Source organism: Ovis aries, chromosome 1 (assembly GCF_016772045.2).
Source record: "Ovis aries strain OAR_USU_Benz2616 breed Rambouillet chromosome 1, ARS-UI_Ramb_v3.0, whole genome shotgun sequence".
Lineage (NCBI taxonomy): Eukaryota > Metazoa > Chordata > Mammalia > Artiodactyla > Bovidae > Ovis > Ovis aries.
This window is the reverse complement of record NC_056054.1, coordinates 113,458,404-113,473,726: the sequence shown is the minus strand read 5'-3', so window position 1 is coordinate 113,473,726 and position 15,323 is coordinate 113,458,404. Positions and strand designations below refer to the sequence as shown.

The 15,323-nt window shown below is 46.6% G+C and overlaps 1 protein-coding gene across 3 annotated transcripts in view; it reads left to right on the top strand.

The window, feature by feature from the left end:
• The window catches only part of OLFML2B (olfactomedin like 2B), a 48,439-nt gene that overhangs the window by 6,872 nt on the left and 26,244 nt on the right, over window positions 1-15,323 (top strand). The window lies entirely within an intron of this gene.

Genomic DNA, 15,323 nt, shown 5'->3' with positions numbered 1-15,323 from the left:
TGATCATCATTCAGCCTGATGGATGAGAAGTTTATTGACTGGCATCCAGTCCTTGAATGAATTCTTGAAGCAGTGGCTCAAAGAGCTGCTACTTCAAGTAGAAAACTATTTACTTTTTAGAATGTTAATGTAAGATAAATTTAATAATGAAATGACTGTAAATATATTATTATTCCTCATGAAAAAGTGGGCTTTGGGGGGTCTCTCATGGAGAAGCTGAGGTTCCCTGGTGGGTGATTAGTTGAGATAGCAGATGTAAGTAAGAAGGTGTATGTAAGGCTCTTCAGTTCAGCTCAGTTCAGTTCAGTCGCTCAGTCGTGTCCGACTCTTTGCAACCCCATGAATTGCAGCACGCCAGGCCTCCCTGTCCATCACCATCTCCCGGAGTTCACTCAGACTCACATCCATCGAGTCCGTGATGCCATCCAGCCATCTCATCCTTGGTCGTCCCCTTCTCCTCCTGCCCCCAATCCCTCCCGGCATCAGAGTCTTTTCCAATGAGTCAACTCTTCGCATGAGGTGGCTAAAGTAGTGGAGCTTCAGCTTTAGCATCATTCCTTCCAAAGAAATCCCAGGGCTGATCTCCTTCAGAATGGACTGGTTGGATCTCCTTGCAGTCCAAGGGACTCTCAAGAGGCTTCTCCAACACCACACTTCAAAAGCATCAGTTCTTCGGTACTCAGCCTTCTTCACAGTCCAACTCTCACATCCATACATGACCACAGGAAAAACCATAGCCTTGACTAGATGGACCTTAGTCGGCAAAGTAATGTCTCTGCTTTTGAATATACTATCTAGGTTGGTCATAACTTTTCTTCCAAGGAGTAAGCGTCTTTTAATTTCATGGCTGCAGTCACCATCTGCAGTGATTTTGGAGCCCCCCAAAATAAAGTCTGAAACTGTTTCCACTGTTTCGCCATCTATTTCCCATGAAGTGATGGGACCGGATGCCAGGCTCCTCAGGCGGGCAAAAAAAGCCACTGGACCAGGAGTCAGGACAGTGAATTACTCTTTGTTTGCCATGCCTACGCAGCCATATCTCACTTTTCCCATCTGTGAAGTGGGAAAGGTCCGCTGCCTACTTTGTGTGTTTCCTGAGGGGATAAAGTTGAACAAAGTACTCAGGTTATGACCAATGAGAGAGTGGGGGCAAATATCCCTCTGTTGCTTTGCCAGGAGAACTGAGATAAGGATGATGAAACGTTATGGTTTCAAGGATTGATTTCAGCACACTCCTTACACTCCTAAAACGTTCCCAGAAAGAGAACACCACATACAGATGGCCAACATCACATGAGAAGATGCTCAAGATGGCTGATTATTAGAGAAATGCAAATCAAAACTACAATGAGGTATCACCTCATACCTGACAGAATGACCATCATCAAAAAAATCTACAAACAATAAATGCTGGAGAGAATATGGAGAAAAGGGAACCCTCCTGTACTGTTGATGGGAATGTAAACTGATACAGCCACTGTGGAGAACAGTATGGAGATTCCCTAAAAACCTAGGAATAACACTACCATATGACCCAGCAAGCCCACTACTGGGCATGTACCCTGAGAAAACCGTAATTCAAAAAGCCACATGTATCCCAATGTTCATTTCTATTGAACATTTACAATAGTCAGGACATGGAAGCAACCTCAAATCCATTGACAGATGAATGGATAAAGAAATTGTGGTATGTATATACAAGGGAATATTTCAGTTCAGTTCAGTCGCTCAGTCATGTCTGACTCTTTGCAACCCCATGAATCGCAGCATGCCAGGCCCCCCATCCATCACCAACTCTTGGAGTTCACTCAGACTCACATCCATTGAGTCAGTGACGCCATCCAGGCATCTCATCCTCTGTCGTCCCCTTCTCCCCCTGCTCCCAATCCCTCCCAGCATCAGAGTCTTTTCCAATATTACTCAGCCAAAAAAATAAACGAATTTGAGTCAGTTCTAATGAGGTGGATGAAACTAGAGCCTATTATACAGAGTGAAATAAATCAGAAAGAGAAAAACAAATATTCTATATTAATGCATATATATGGAATATAGGAAAATGGCACAGATCAACCTATTTGCAGGGCAAGGATAGAGACGCAGATGTAAAGGACAGACTTGTGAACACATGGGAGGAGAAAGTGGGATGAATCGAGAGTGTAGCATTGACAAATCCGTATGTAAGAAGAGTCCGAAATGCAGTGCTTGGATGCACTGTTGTGTCTCTGAAACAACAGAATAATCTCTGTTCATTTCCAAGGCAAACCATACAGTATCACGGTAATCCAAGTCTATGCCCCGACCAGTAATGCTGAAGAAGCTGATTTGAATGGTTCTCTGAAGACCTACAAGACCTTTTAGAACTAACACCCCCAAAAGATGTCCTTTTCATTATAGGGGACTGGAATGCAAAAGTAGGAAATCAAGAAACATCTTGAGTAACAGGCAGATTTGGCCTTGGAGTACAGAATGAAGCAGGGCAAAGGCTAATATAGTTCTGCCAAGAGAACACACTGGTCATAGCAAACACCTTCTTCCAACAACGCAAGAGAAGACTCTACACATGGACATCACCAGATGGCCAACACCGAAATCAGATTGATTATATTCTTTGCAGCCAAAGATGGAGAAGCTCTATACAGTCAACAAAAACAAGACCAGGAGCTGACTGTGGCTCAGATCATGAACTCCTTATTACCAAATTCAGACTTAAATTGAGAAAGAAGGGAAAACAACCAGACCATTCAGGTATGACCTAAATCAAATCCCTTATGATTATACAGTGGAAGTAAGAAATAGATTTCAAGGGATTAGATCTGATAGAGCGCCTGATGAACTAAGGACGGAGGTTCGTGACATTGTACAGGAGACAGGGATCAAGACCATCCCCAAGAAAAAGAAATGCAAAAAAGCAAAATGGCTGTCTGAGGAGGCCTTAGGAATAGCTGTGAAAAGAAGGGTACCGAAAAGCTAAGAGGAAAAGGAAAGATAGACCCATTTGAATGCAGAGTTCCAAAGAATAGCAACGGGAGATAAGAAAGCCGTCCTCAGCTATAAAGCAAAGAAATAGAGGAAAACAATAGAATGGGAAAGACTAGAGATCTCTTCAAGGAAATTAGAGATGCCAAGGGAACATTTCATGCAAAGATGGGCTCAATAAAGGACAGAAATGGTATGCACCAATAGAAGCAGAAGATATTCAGAAGAGGTGGCAAGAATACACAGAACTGTACAAAAAAGATCTTCACGACCCAGATAATCATGATGGTGTGGGCACTCACCTAGAGCAGACATCCTGGAATGTGAAGTCAAATGGGCCTTAGGAAGCATCACTATGAGCAAAGCTAGTGGAGGTGATGGCATTCCAGTTGAGCTATTTCAAATCCTGAAAGATGATGCTATGAAAGTGCTGCACTCAATATGCCAGCAAATTTGGAAAACTCAGCAGTGGCCGCAGGACTGGAAAAGGTCAGTTTTCATTCCAATCCCAAAGAAAGGCAATGACAAAGAATGCTCAAACTACTGCACAATTGCACTCATCTCACATGCTAGTAAAGTAATGCTCAAAATTCTCCAAGCCAGACTTCAGCAATATGTGAACCGTGAACTTCCAGGACCAGTTCAAGCTGGTTTTAGAAGAGGCAGAGGAACCAGAGATCAAATTGTCAACATCTGCTGGATCATGGAAAAAGCAAGAGAGTTCCAGAAAAACATCTATTTCTGCTTTATTGACTATGCCAAAGGCTTTGACTGTGTGGATCACAATAAACTGGAAAATTCTTCAGGAGATGGGAATACAGACCACCTGACCTGCCTCTTGAGAAACGTGTATGCAGGTCAGAAAGCTACAATTAGAACTGGACATGGAACAACAGACTGGTTCCAAATAGAGAAAGGAGTACGTCAAGGCTGTATATTGTCACCCTGCTTATTTAACTTCTATGCAGAGTACATCATGAGACATGCTGGGCTGGAAGAAGCACAAGCTGGAATCAAGATTGCAGGGAGAAATATCAATAACCTCAGATATGCAAATGACACCACGCTCATGGCAGAAAGTGAAGAACTAAAGAGTCTCTTGATGAAAGTGAAAGAGGAGAGTGAAAAAGTTGGCTTAAAGCTCAGCATTTAGAAAACTAAGATCATGGCATCCAGTCCCATCACTTCATGGCAGATAGATGGGGAAACAGTGGAAACAGTATCAGACTTTATTTTTGGGGGCTTGAAAATCACTGCAGATGGTGACTGCAGCCATGAAATTAAAAGATGCTTGCTTCTTGGAAGGAAAGTTATGACCAGCTTAGACAGCATATTAAAAAACAGAGACATTACTTTGCCAACAAAGGTCCATCTGTTCAAGGCTATGGTTTTTCCAGGAGTCGTGTATGAATGTGAGAGTTGGACTATAAAGAAAGCTGAGTGCAGAAGAATTGATGCATTTGAACTGTGGTGTTGTAGAAGACTCTTGAGAGTCCCTTGGACTGCAAGGAGATCCAGCCAGTCCATCCTAAAGGAGATCAGTCCTGGGTGTTCATTGGAAGGACTGATGGTGAAGCTGAAACTCCAATACTTTGGCCACCTGATGCGAAGAGCTGACTCATTTGAAAAGACCCCGATGCTGGGAAAGATTGAGGGCGGGAGGAGAAGGGGACAACAGAGGATGAGATGGTTGGATGGCATCACTGACTCAATGGACATGGGTTTGGGTGGACTCCAGGAGTTGGTGGTGGGAAGGGAGGCCTGGCGTGCTGCGGTTCATGGGGTCGCAAAGAGTCAGACAAAACTGAGCGGCTGAACTGAACTGATATGTAAAACAGATAACTGATGGGAAGCTGCTGTATGACACGGGGAGCTTGGCCCAGCACTCTGTGATGACCTGGAGGAGTAGGGTGGGGATTGGGGTGGGAGGGAGGCACAAGAGCCAAGGTATACATGTATCCTTACAGCTGCTTCATGTTGCTGTACGGCAGAAACCAACACAACATTGTAAAGCAATTATCCTCCAATTAAAAAAAAATGTTTAAAGATAGAGAACACCAGAGCCTCCTCAACTACCCGTAGGCTTAACTCCCTCAGTGCTGGGATGAAGTGCTGTCTGAACGTGGCCGTTTGCTCTGGGAGGGTTGGTAGGTCCATGGTCACTTCAGTTGTGAGGTCTAATGAGCAGGGTCAGGGTACTGGAGCCCAAACTCGGAGGCAGGCCAAGGTGCCCAATAGGATCTTCTTGCCAGTTTACTCTTATCACCCCACTCCTCCTGGAGGGGCTCCCTAAGAGAATCAGGCTACTTGGCATCTTGAGTCTTTCCTTCCCTGATAGTAATAGCTAGACTGATGGGATTAGGAATGGTCAACAGCATCTTACTACCAATGGACTTCATGCAGGCTTGGGATTCTTTCTCCTCCTTAGAACCAGCGTCTGATTCTTTCGAATGGGTTCAAAAGGAATTAGACCAGGATCTAGTTGGACCTTCGAAGTTGAAAAGTACCTCCCTTTCTCTTGGCCCCTGGAACCATCCAGATGTGCAGGAACATCAGTGACAGCCTCCTCTTCTGCTTTTACCTGACTTGGCAGCCACATGTTTTTCATTCTCTCTGGAGAACACAGCCTGGGAAAGATGGCTCTGGGGGTAGAACACAGTGCCCATGAGGCCAAGCAAGGTCAGGCACTCAGCTCTGAGAAGGCCAGTGCGCTGAGCTTTGTTGAAGGGTATAATCTGTTTCCAGCCTTGTCTAGCAGCTGAGCCCTCTCTGCTGGCAAAGGATGGGGCTGTGGGTGAATTTGGTGCAATGCCGCTACCCAGCAGCATCTATCTTCTGAACAGTCACAGTCACTGGGTTTTCGCCAAAACTAACCATAGTTACATTGATGAGAGCTATCTCTTTTTCAAAACTATGGAATGTTTAGTAGCAAGAACTGGAACCTTTTAATCGTCATCATCATCATCATCCCTTATATTTGTATAGCTTTAGTGGTTTTACTTAGTGGCTTCCCTGGGGGCTCAGTGGTAAAGGATCTGCCTGCAATGCAGGAACTGCAGGAGACATGGGTTCAATCCCTGGGTCAGGAAGATCCCCTGGAGGAAGGGCATGGCAACCCACTCCAGTATTCTTGCCTGGAGAATCCCGTGGACAGTGGAACCTGGTGAGCTATAGTCCCTGGGGTCACAAAGAGTTGGACATGACTGAAGTGACTTAGCAGCAGCAGCAGCAGCAGCAGTAGTTTTAAAGCATCCCATTTACATTTAGTTTCTTTGTTCCTATGAGCTGGATAAGATATGAGACCAAAGGAAATTTAAATGGTTTTCCTACAGACACAGTGCTGGGAAAGAATAGGCTGGAGCTCAGGTCTTCTGGTTCCTTGTCCAGACTCTTTCTAATAAACCTTATAAGCATCTTCAAATTATTGCTAGTTGCCCTGGGAGCGTCAGTTTTTCCTAACCAGACTTATAGCAATAGTCCTTCCAAGGGAATTTCTAGGCAGAACCATGGCCATATCCCATAAATCCTGTTAAATAGGATTAAAGTTGAGTTAGGGAAGGTCCCATCCAGTGAAAGTTTCCCCAACAGGCAGCCCAAGATGACGAGGTGCTTTGGTGTGACAGTGAATAATGATGGGCCTGGGCCTTGGGCCCACAGACCAGAGTCTCTTGTCTTTGAGTCTGGCCACTCGTCTCCTGGCTTTTGCTGGCCAACTCTGTCTGCAGTCTGCGTACATTGAAAAGGCAGAATGTTGGGTAAATGGAAAAAACACTCCTTCTCCAGCCTGACTCTGCAGGAGGAATGGAATTGAACCTCTGCTCCTGGCCTTTGGATATTCTTGAATCCCAAGGAGAGTTCTTTGGAGGTCAGACCAGACAAAAGGGGTCAAATGGAGGGGCATTTTGCCCAGAGTAAGATCAGAACTTGGCAGAAGAAGCAGGCACATACACATGTGTACATCCACCTCGGCTCTGCAGGAGGATTTAAGAATGGAAACTCCATTTGCAGATGAAAGAGGAAGGAAGGAGAGAGAAATGGAATCTAAACTGTTGAGAGAATCTCACCTCCTGGTAAAGTGAGCTCTGGGAGCTCTGCTTGGTGGAGTGATTTTGGTTGAACTTGTGTTTTAAATGGTGAAAAATAGCACATGCATAGGACAGTGCGTAAACAATGAATGTACAGCTTAGCAAATCATTGTAAAGCAAATACCGTGCAGCCACCACCCAGTTCAAGAAACAGAGCAGTGCTAACACCCTAAAAGCTCCCCACATGCCCTCTTCCCACTTATTAGTTTGGTGCAAATGTAATTGCAGTTTTGGACTGTGAATTTTAAATCATTTTAACTAGGCTCAAACACAGCTTTATTAATAAAAAATAGGAACCATTACAATCAGCACATTTTTGCCAATGAGAAATGTTTGATTATTTCTGTAGCATAAAAATCCATACTTTGGGATTCAACGAACTCTTGGAAAGCATTTTCTGCCTCCTGCTGGCTGTGGAAACATTTTCCGTGCAAAAAGTGGTCAAGATCAAGATGCTTGAAAAAGTAGTAGTGGGTTGGCAAGAGGTCAGGTGAATATGGCGGATGTGGCAAAACTTGGTAGCCCAATTCATTTAACTTTTGAAGCGTTGGTTGTGCAACGTGTGGTCAGGCGTTGTCGTGGAGAAGAATGGGGCCCTTTCTGCTGACTGATGCAGGCTGCAGGCATTGCAGTTTTCATTGCATCTCATCGATCCGCTGAGCGTGCTTCTCAGATGGAATGGTGTCACCAGGATTCAGAAAGTTGTAGTGGATCAGATTAGCAGCAGACAACCAACCAGTGACCATGACTTTTTTGGTGCACGTTCGGCTTTGGGAAGTGCTTTGGAGCTTCTCGGTCCAACCACTGAGCCGGTTATCGTATACAATCCACTTTCCATCACATGCCACAATCCATTTGGGAAATAGTTTGTTGCTGTTGCATAGAATAAGAGAAGAGAGCACTTCAAAATGACAATTTAAAAAAAAATTTCCGGACAGCTCATGAGGCACCCATTACCTGAGCTTTTTCACCTTTGCAGTTTGTTTCAAATGCCAAACTACTGTAGAATGGTTGATGTTGAGTTCTTTGCCAACTTCTCATGTAGTTGTAAGAGGATTAGGTTCAATGATGGCTCTGAGTTGTCATTGTAACTTCTTATGTGCAGCCACTGTGCTGCTCAGCTTCAAGGCTCTCAACTCTTGCAAAACTTCTCGCACTGTACACCACTGCACGGTATGTTCATTAGCAGTTCCCGGACTAGATGCGCGGCTGATGTTGCAAGATGTCTTGCCACTTTACAACCCATTTTTGAACTCAAATAAGAAAATTGCTCGAATTTGCTTTCTGTCTAACTTCATTTCCATAGTCTAAGGTAAATATAAAACAGCAAGTTATGTTATAAGCAAAAAAACATAAAGCAAGAAATGCACATTAAAATGAGGTATAACATGACCACATTTATTTAGAATATATTCCAATTTCAAATGGCAAATTTCAACAACGCAAAACCTCAGTTCTTTTTACCCCAGCCTAATACATCCCATCCCTGAAAGGACGCTCTATCCTTAATTTTATCATCTTCCTTGCTTTTCTTTACAGTTTCATCACCTAAAGATACATCCCTAAATACAATAGTTTTGTTTGTTTTTTAACTTTAAATACATAGAATCCTATAGAAGTATGTGTGTATGTGTGTTGGGTTTCTTTCATTCAACTTAGAGTGTTTATGTCAATTCTGTGGCTTGCAGTTCATTAATTTTTATTCCTGTGTAGTATTCTAGTGTGAGATTATACCGCAATTTGCTGATCTTGCCTACTGGTGGTGAATATGGGTGCTATTTTTAGTTTTGTGATTCATACTAGCCCCAGGAGCGCCCCTCTAAAAGCCCATCCTATACATGCATACATTTCTTTATGATATGTAAGTGGGAATGAGACTACTGGGCTGTTATGCTTATCACCAATTTTAAGGGATATGATTGGCCTTCTGCGTCCACATGTTTTGCATCAATAGATTCAACCCATCGTGGCCAAAATATTGGAGCTTCAGCTTTAGCATCAGTCCTTCCAATGAATAAAATGGTGTAGTATTTGCATAAAACTCACGGACATCTTACCATATACTTTAACTCATCTCTAGATTACTCACAATACCTAATACAATGCAAATGTTATGTCAATATGTGGCAAATTCAATGTTTGTTTTCTGGAGCTTTCTGGAATTTGAGGGGGGGGGGAGTATTTATGATCCACCTGATGCAAAGAGCTGATGGAAAAGACCCTGGGATGCTGGGAAAGATTGAGGGCAGGAGGAAAAGGGGGTGACAGGATGAGATGGTTGGATGGCATCATAGACTCAATTGACAAGAGTCTGAGCAAACTCCAGGAGATAGTGAAGGACAGAGAAGCCTGATGTGCTTCAGTCCACGGGGTCGACAAGAGTCTGACACAACTGAGCGACTGAACAACACCCTTTCATATAAAGGACTTGAATGGATTCTCTTATCTGTTCTCGGGGGTCCTAGAACTAATTTCCTGCAGATACCAAGGGGCAACTTTATTGCCATACTGTTCTCCCAAGTGGCACCTCTAGCAGGGTGTGAATACTCCATACACATTCTTACCGAAACTTGGTATTGACAGACTTTCTAATTTTTATAATTTTGGAGCATGTATCTTAGCATAACCATTTCATTGTGTTTCAGAAACTTATGCCTCAAAACATCTTTCCTGTTCACGTAGTAGAGGCCTGAAACCGCATGGGCATTTCTCTAGAACTGGTCCAAGTAAAAGGACATCTAAGGTGGTCAGTGGTCCAAGAACCTTCAGTGTGGTAGATCCAGACTCACCCTTTTTTGAAAATGGCTGGGAAAGGGAAAGGGAAAGGGATGCACGAAGTAGCGGTATGTATTGGAGTTAAAGTGGGTGTTGGCACAAATATGGAGAAGGCGATGGCACCTCACTCCTGTACTCTTGCCTGGAAAATCCCATGGACGGAGGAGCCTGGTGGGCTGCAGTCCATGGGGTCACACAGAGTCAGACATGACTGAAGTGACTTAGTAGTAGCAGCAGCAGCAGCAGCAGGCACAAATATGGGCTTCCCAGGTGGCACTAGTAGTAAAGAACTCGCCTGCCAATGCATAAGACGTAAGAGATGAGGGTTCAATCCCTGGGTGGGAAGATCCCCTGGAGAAGGGAATGGCAACCCACTCCAATATTATTGCCTAGAGAATCCCATGGACAGAGGAACCTGGCAGGCTACAGTCCATAGGGTCACAAAGAGTCGGACACGGCTGAATGACTAAGCACAGGGCGGGCGCAGAGTATAGGTGCCAGGAGAGATAGGAATTAGAAGTCTAGAAGGAAAAGGCAAAGGCAGAACCTCATTGCATGGCCCTTTTCACTCAAGGGCACAGATTCAGCCCAGAAGACTTTTGCTCTGAGTGCACTCAGAGATACAAAGACTTGTAGGCTGCCCAGGCCTAAAAGTGCCTTCTGATGGCGGCAGGACAAGAGGCAACGGTTCAGCTGTAGTACCGCCTACTGCTTCCAGGAGTCAATTTATTCCCGAAGCAAAGAAAAAGACAAACAGAGGGACAGGTCATTAAAATAATTTATTCTAGCTTCAAGGCTTTCGTTGAATGAAGTCATGCCCATAAAAACTGCAAAACTTTGTGAAGAAATGCCCCACCCCCGCTTAGCTGCAGGACACCTGTCAACATTTATAATTACTTGGAGGTGACTGTTTACACATGTGCTCTTGCATATGTGTGGGTGCCTAGCCCAGGGTCTTAAAATAGTTGCATGCCTATTTCCACAGCTTTCCAAAGTGTGATTTCTGTTGCCCAAGTGTATGTGTGTGGCTCTTCCCCTCGCACCTGCCTGCTGGAGTTTGCAAACCCCATCCATGAATACAGATGGCTCTGTGGAACCTTGTGTGTCATCTGAAGGCTTTTCTCCTGATAATGTTGCATCCAAGTGAGATTTAAAGTCCACAATGGATTTACCAGACCCAGAGCTGGCCCTCTCCCCAGAATGTGTTGGCGTAAGCATTGCTGAGGGCTTCTCCCCCAGACGTAAGGATTTGGTGGCCTTTGTGTTTCTGGTCTGGAAGGCAAGATCAAAAGATCGTTCCTGACACTGGGGGATATATCTCTTTACCAACTAATGGGGAAATGTAACTTTGTCTGTGCAGACCTGGCCATGAGTCAGGGGAGCTGTCTCTTTCCAAGCCTCTCCTTTCTGCCCTCCCTCCACTCACATCGAGATACCAAGTGCACTCTCTTCCGATCGTTCACAGAAGGGTTTGCTGTAAATCATTTCACTCTCCTCACTCCAGTGTGGCCTTGGAAAGGAGTGTCACTCACCCTGCCTGACCAGAGTGTCCTCATCTGTGAAATGAGAAAGGATTGGAGAGAAGATTTCTAAGATATATTTCAGTTCCCATGTTAATTCACATCTTAGTAAGGGCTCAGGTCAATATATTAGCTCTCCAGGGTTGTATACACTTCAAATCTAATTTGTCACCATGGCATGAAAGGTTTTCTTCTTGGCTAAAGGGATTTACGGTGTGAGCATCCATCCTACATCCACTGGCCTAGGAATAGCTTGGAGCTGCCGCAACATAAGGGAATGCATGGCTGTACTTCCAGGGTTGGTCATCAAAGGCCTAGAACTTCTTGCTCTTTGTGTGTTTGACTATCTTCCAGGCTCTGAATGTCTTGAGGATGACCTGGGTCTAACTTATTTTTGTTCGCTGGATTTTAGCCCCACACGGGGTGTGGACCAAATGCTCAGCAGCTGTTTGGTTGCGGGAGTGACGGAACACGCCAGCCGGCCACCCCCTGCAGCACGGGCCTGCCTACCACCTCCGCCAGCTGCGGTCAGGGATTGTGTGGCGCCCCGGCTGTCCCGCCAGCTGGAGCACCGGCTGCTTCTAGCTGCTCTCCCCCTGCAGCTCTCCTCCAGGGGCTGCAGACAGCTGTCTTCAGGGGTGGCTGTCCCAGGCAACCTGGTCCTAGTTATGTCCTGGAGGCCTCTGAGGAGGTGCGGCAGGGTGGGTTGATGAGAACTCCGAGCCCTGCCACCAGGTCCAGTGACCCCCGCCCCCTGCACTGTCTCACTTCCTCCCACAAGGACCCTGCTCCCTTCAACCCCAAGCTTGCCATCTGCACCTGAGCCCTGTGTCTCAGGTGGGGGCTGGACGTGCCTGCTACACAAGTCGGGACAGTGCTTTGGCCCAGCTGCAATCTCGCGTGGTCTCCTACAGGAGTCCTTCACATCACACCAGCCTTGAGTCCTTGCCTTCCTCCCTGTCCCAGCCGCAGGACGCCTTAGCTCCCTTCCCCTTCCTACCTGCATATCTGCTACCAAGATCCCGAGAGTCCACTCCACCCCACCTTCAGCTCCACGTGTCGAGCCCTGCTTTGTGCCTGGCATTGAGCTATATGTGCCTCTTCATTCATTCTCCAAACCAAGCCTGGGAGGCAGGCATCATTATTCCGACCTCCTCTAACTGGGGCCTGGAGAGGTCCCATCCCTTGCCTTATGTGGTTACATAAAACCAGGTAGTGACTGTGGTGTGCGTTTCATACCTGGTCTCCAGAGCCTGCACTTTGCCCACCATACCTCATCCCTGCTTCTGGGCGGGAGAGCAAGACCACAGAAAACTGATGGAGCCTTGACCCTGGTTGTCTTTCCCTCAGGTCCCAACACTTTTGGCTGAAGCTGCCCCATGCTCTCACCCAGGCATGCACATACTTGTCCCACAGCTGGACAAAGTCAGGATACGTCTGAACCCATGGAACAGCCCTTCCATCCACGTCCACTGCACCAGTGTGCATGTCTGGTTGTGTTGGCCCTCCATGGCTCCTTAAAGCCGCCCTCTGACCATCTGTGCTGCCCAGGGCTGGCTGCCAGGTGTACCCCCAATTCCAGGGAAACCTATATGTAGTTTCCCTTTTCCCAGGGGACCTGCCTAGTTTGCACACTTCCTCCTCTTGGCCACCTGTGCATCTGGCTGTGGTCAGAGCAGGACACCTGTCCCATCTGGCAAGGTGGGCTTGCTCTTAGAAGGCGCCCTCGACGCCCTACTGCCTGCCCCAGCACGTGGCCCTCCTTCTGGGAACACCTCTCGGCTCTTTGGCCCGAGTCCCGTGACCCAGCTCTCAGAACTTCAGTCGTCCTGTCTGGCTGTGTCCTGCCTTCTCTGCCAGCCCTCCCTACCCACTCTTCTTCCCTCTTCCTCTCCCTCCTCACAGCACCAGGACCCTTGGCAGGGACGATGGGATGTGTTCACCCTGCAAGACGGGCACCCTTCCTGCTCCCTCTCCCACGTTGCCAGTGCTATTCACAAGCCAAGTTGCACACACCATAAATGTCATAGTCACAGCTGTCCCAGAGGGGAAGAGCCAGAGGCATGAGGTCATGGGGTTCAGCCTTCTCCCAGGGCAGGATGGAGAGTGTCCTGGGTAGGCAGCATCCCTGGTGCCTCCTGAGACATACCCCACAAAAGACCCTTAATATGAGGAAGGCAGAACCCCAGGGAGCAGTGGGGAGCCCTGCAAGGCCAGCATCCCTGGGGGAGAGGTGCCTGAGTCGGGGAGGGTGGCTAAGGAGGGGCATCTGCTGCTGCAGCCCTGCGGGACCCCAGCTGTCTTGGCCCAGCAGGCTGATGGGGTGAGGCTACCGCCAGCCTGCTGTTTATTCAGGCGGCTGGTGGGCTTTGCTGTTCCCAGGAGGGAAATAAAAAATATTGCTTCTCTGGGGTCTCAGGGCCAGGCCTGTCTCAAACTCTCCTCTGTGGAAACTGAGAATAATGGTGCCTCACTAAAACCAGAAAGTGGCTTGGGCATTTCTAAATCAGTGAGAACGGGGCCTTCCAGGGGCCTAGAAAACCCAAGGTCTAGAGGACAGGGGCTAATTCCATGGGATTTTCCCTTTGCCTCGCAGCGAGTGTGAGGGCCAGTGCTGACTCTGTCCAGGTGTTCAGGAATTGAGTGAGCTCTTGTTTTGCTAATACAGCTACTTAGGCCATGCCACTGGATCTGGGGTCCTGGGGCCATGGCTGGGCAGCAGAGGTGGGCACGTTTCAGTCCCTTAGAGCTACGCCACTGACCTTCCCCTCGAGTCAGAACCAACCTGTCACATCACCCCGACTTGCTTTCTTCATTGCACTTTTTACTAACTGACGCTTTCTTGTTGATTTCTTATTTATTGCTTACTTTCCCTCATGGAAGGTGGTCTTCATCAGAGCAGGATCCTTGCTCTGGCTTACCCTCAGTGCCCAGGGCTGAACACATGAGTGCATTAATGAAAAAGTAATGTATCGAACCCTAATCCTCTGGGGCTTCACTCCACATCACAGGATGTGAGAATTACAGGAGAAGATGTGCGGATGCTGCTCACTGCAGGCGACTATGGGTGATCAGAAATGCTTGAATCCCATGAAGGCACCAGGAACTCCTCCTGTCTGCCCCCAAAGAACCTGGCTCCTGTAGAATAGCCTTTCTGGCACATTTGGGCCCCCTTTCCATCAGCTGTATCCCAAGCTCCCTATATTGAAGACAGTGCTTCTCAAACTTCAATGTGTATGCAGACTGCCTGGGGATCTTGTTAAAACGCAGATTCTAATTCAGCAGGTCTGGGTCAAGTCGGAGCTTCTGCATTTTCTTTCTTTTTTAATCGAACAATTTTTCAGGGACTCTTGCTCAGGTTAGTCTCCCCAGATCTTTATGCTTTACCCAAATGTATTTCAATAAACACACACACACACACTTTAGATTATGTAAAGCTTCCCATCACTATCTACCTCTCTCCCAAATCCTACAGTAAGAACAGAGCGTCCGCATTTCCAACAAGCTCCTGAGTGATGGAGTGATGCCTGTGTTGTTGGTTTCTTTGAGTAGCAACTGTGGAACCCTAAACCAGGTCACAGGTGTGGAGCCCTCTGTTTTGTCATGGTGCAAATATCTCTGGAAATGATCAAGTCCCATAGCAACTGTTGCCATGAGCCTCTGACTTTAAACCAGCCAGTTTTCTGGCCCCATAGTAGGTAAAACTCCCACCCTATTACCTATTCTGTAGCATCTTGACCAATCACCTAATGCCACCCTTCCAGTAGGAATTTTCTGTCTTGAGGCTATAAAAATTGGCTACCAGCCCAAGAAAGGGATCGGCTCTTCCTGGAGCTGGCCTCTGTTCCAAGAGCATCTCCCACTCTAATAAACTTTATTCTCCCTTCATTCTGCCTCATGTCTGGAAATTCTTTTCCAACCTGTGCGTAGACCATGACAGTAACGTTCTATGAAAAATAACAGCCAC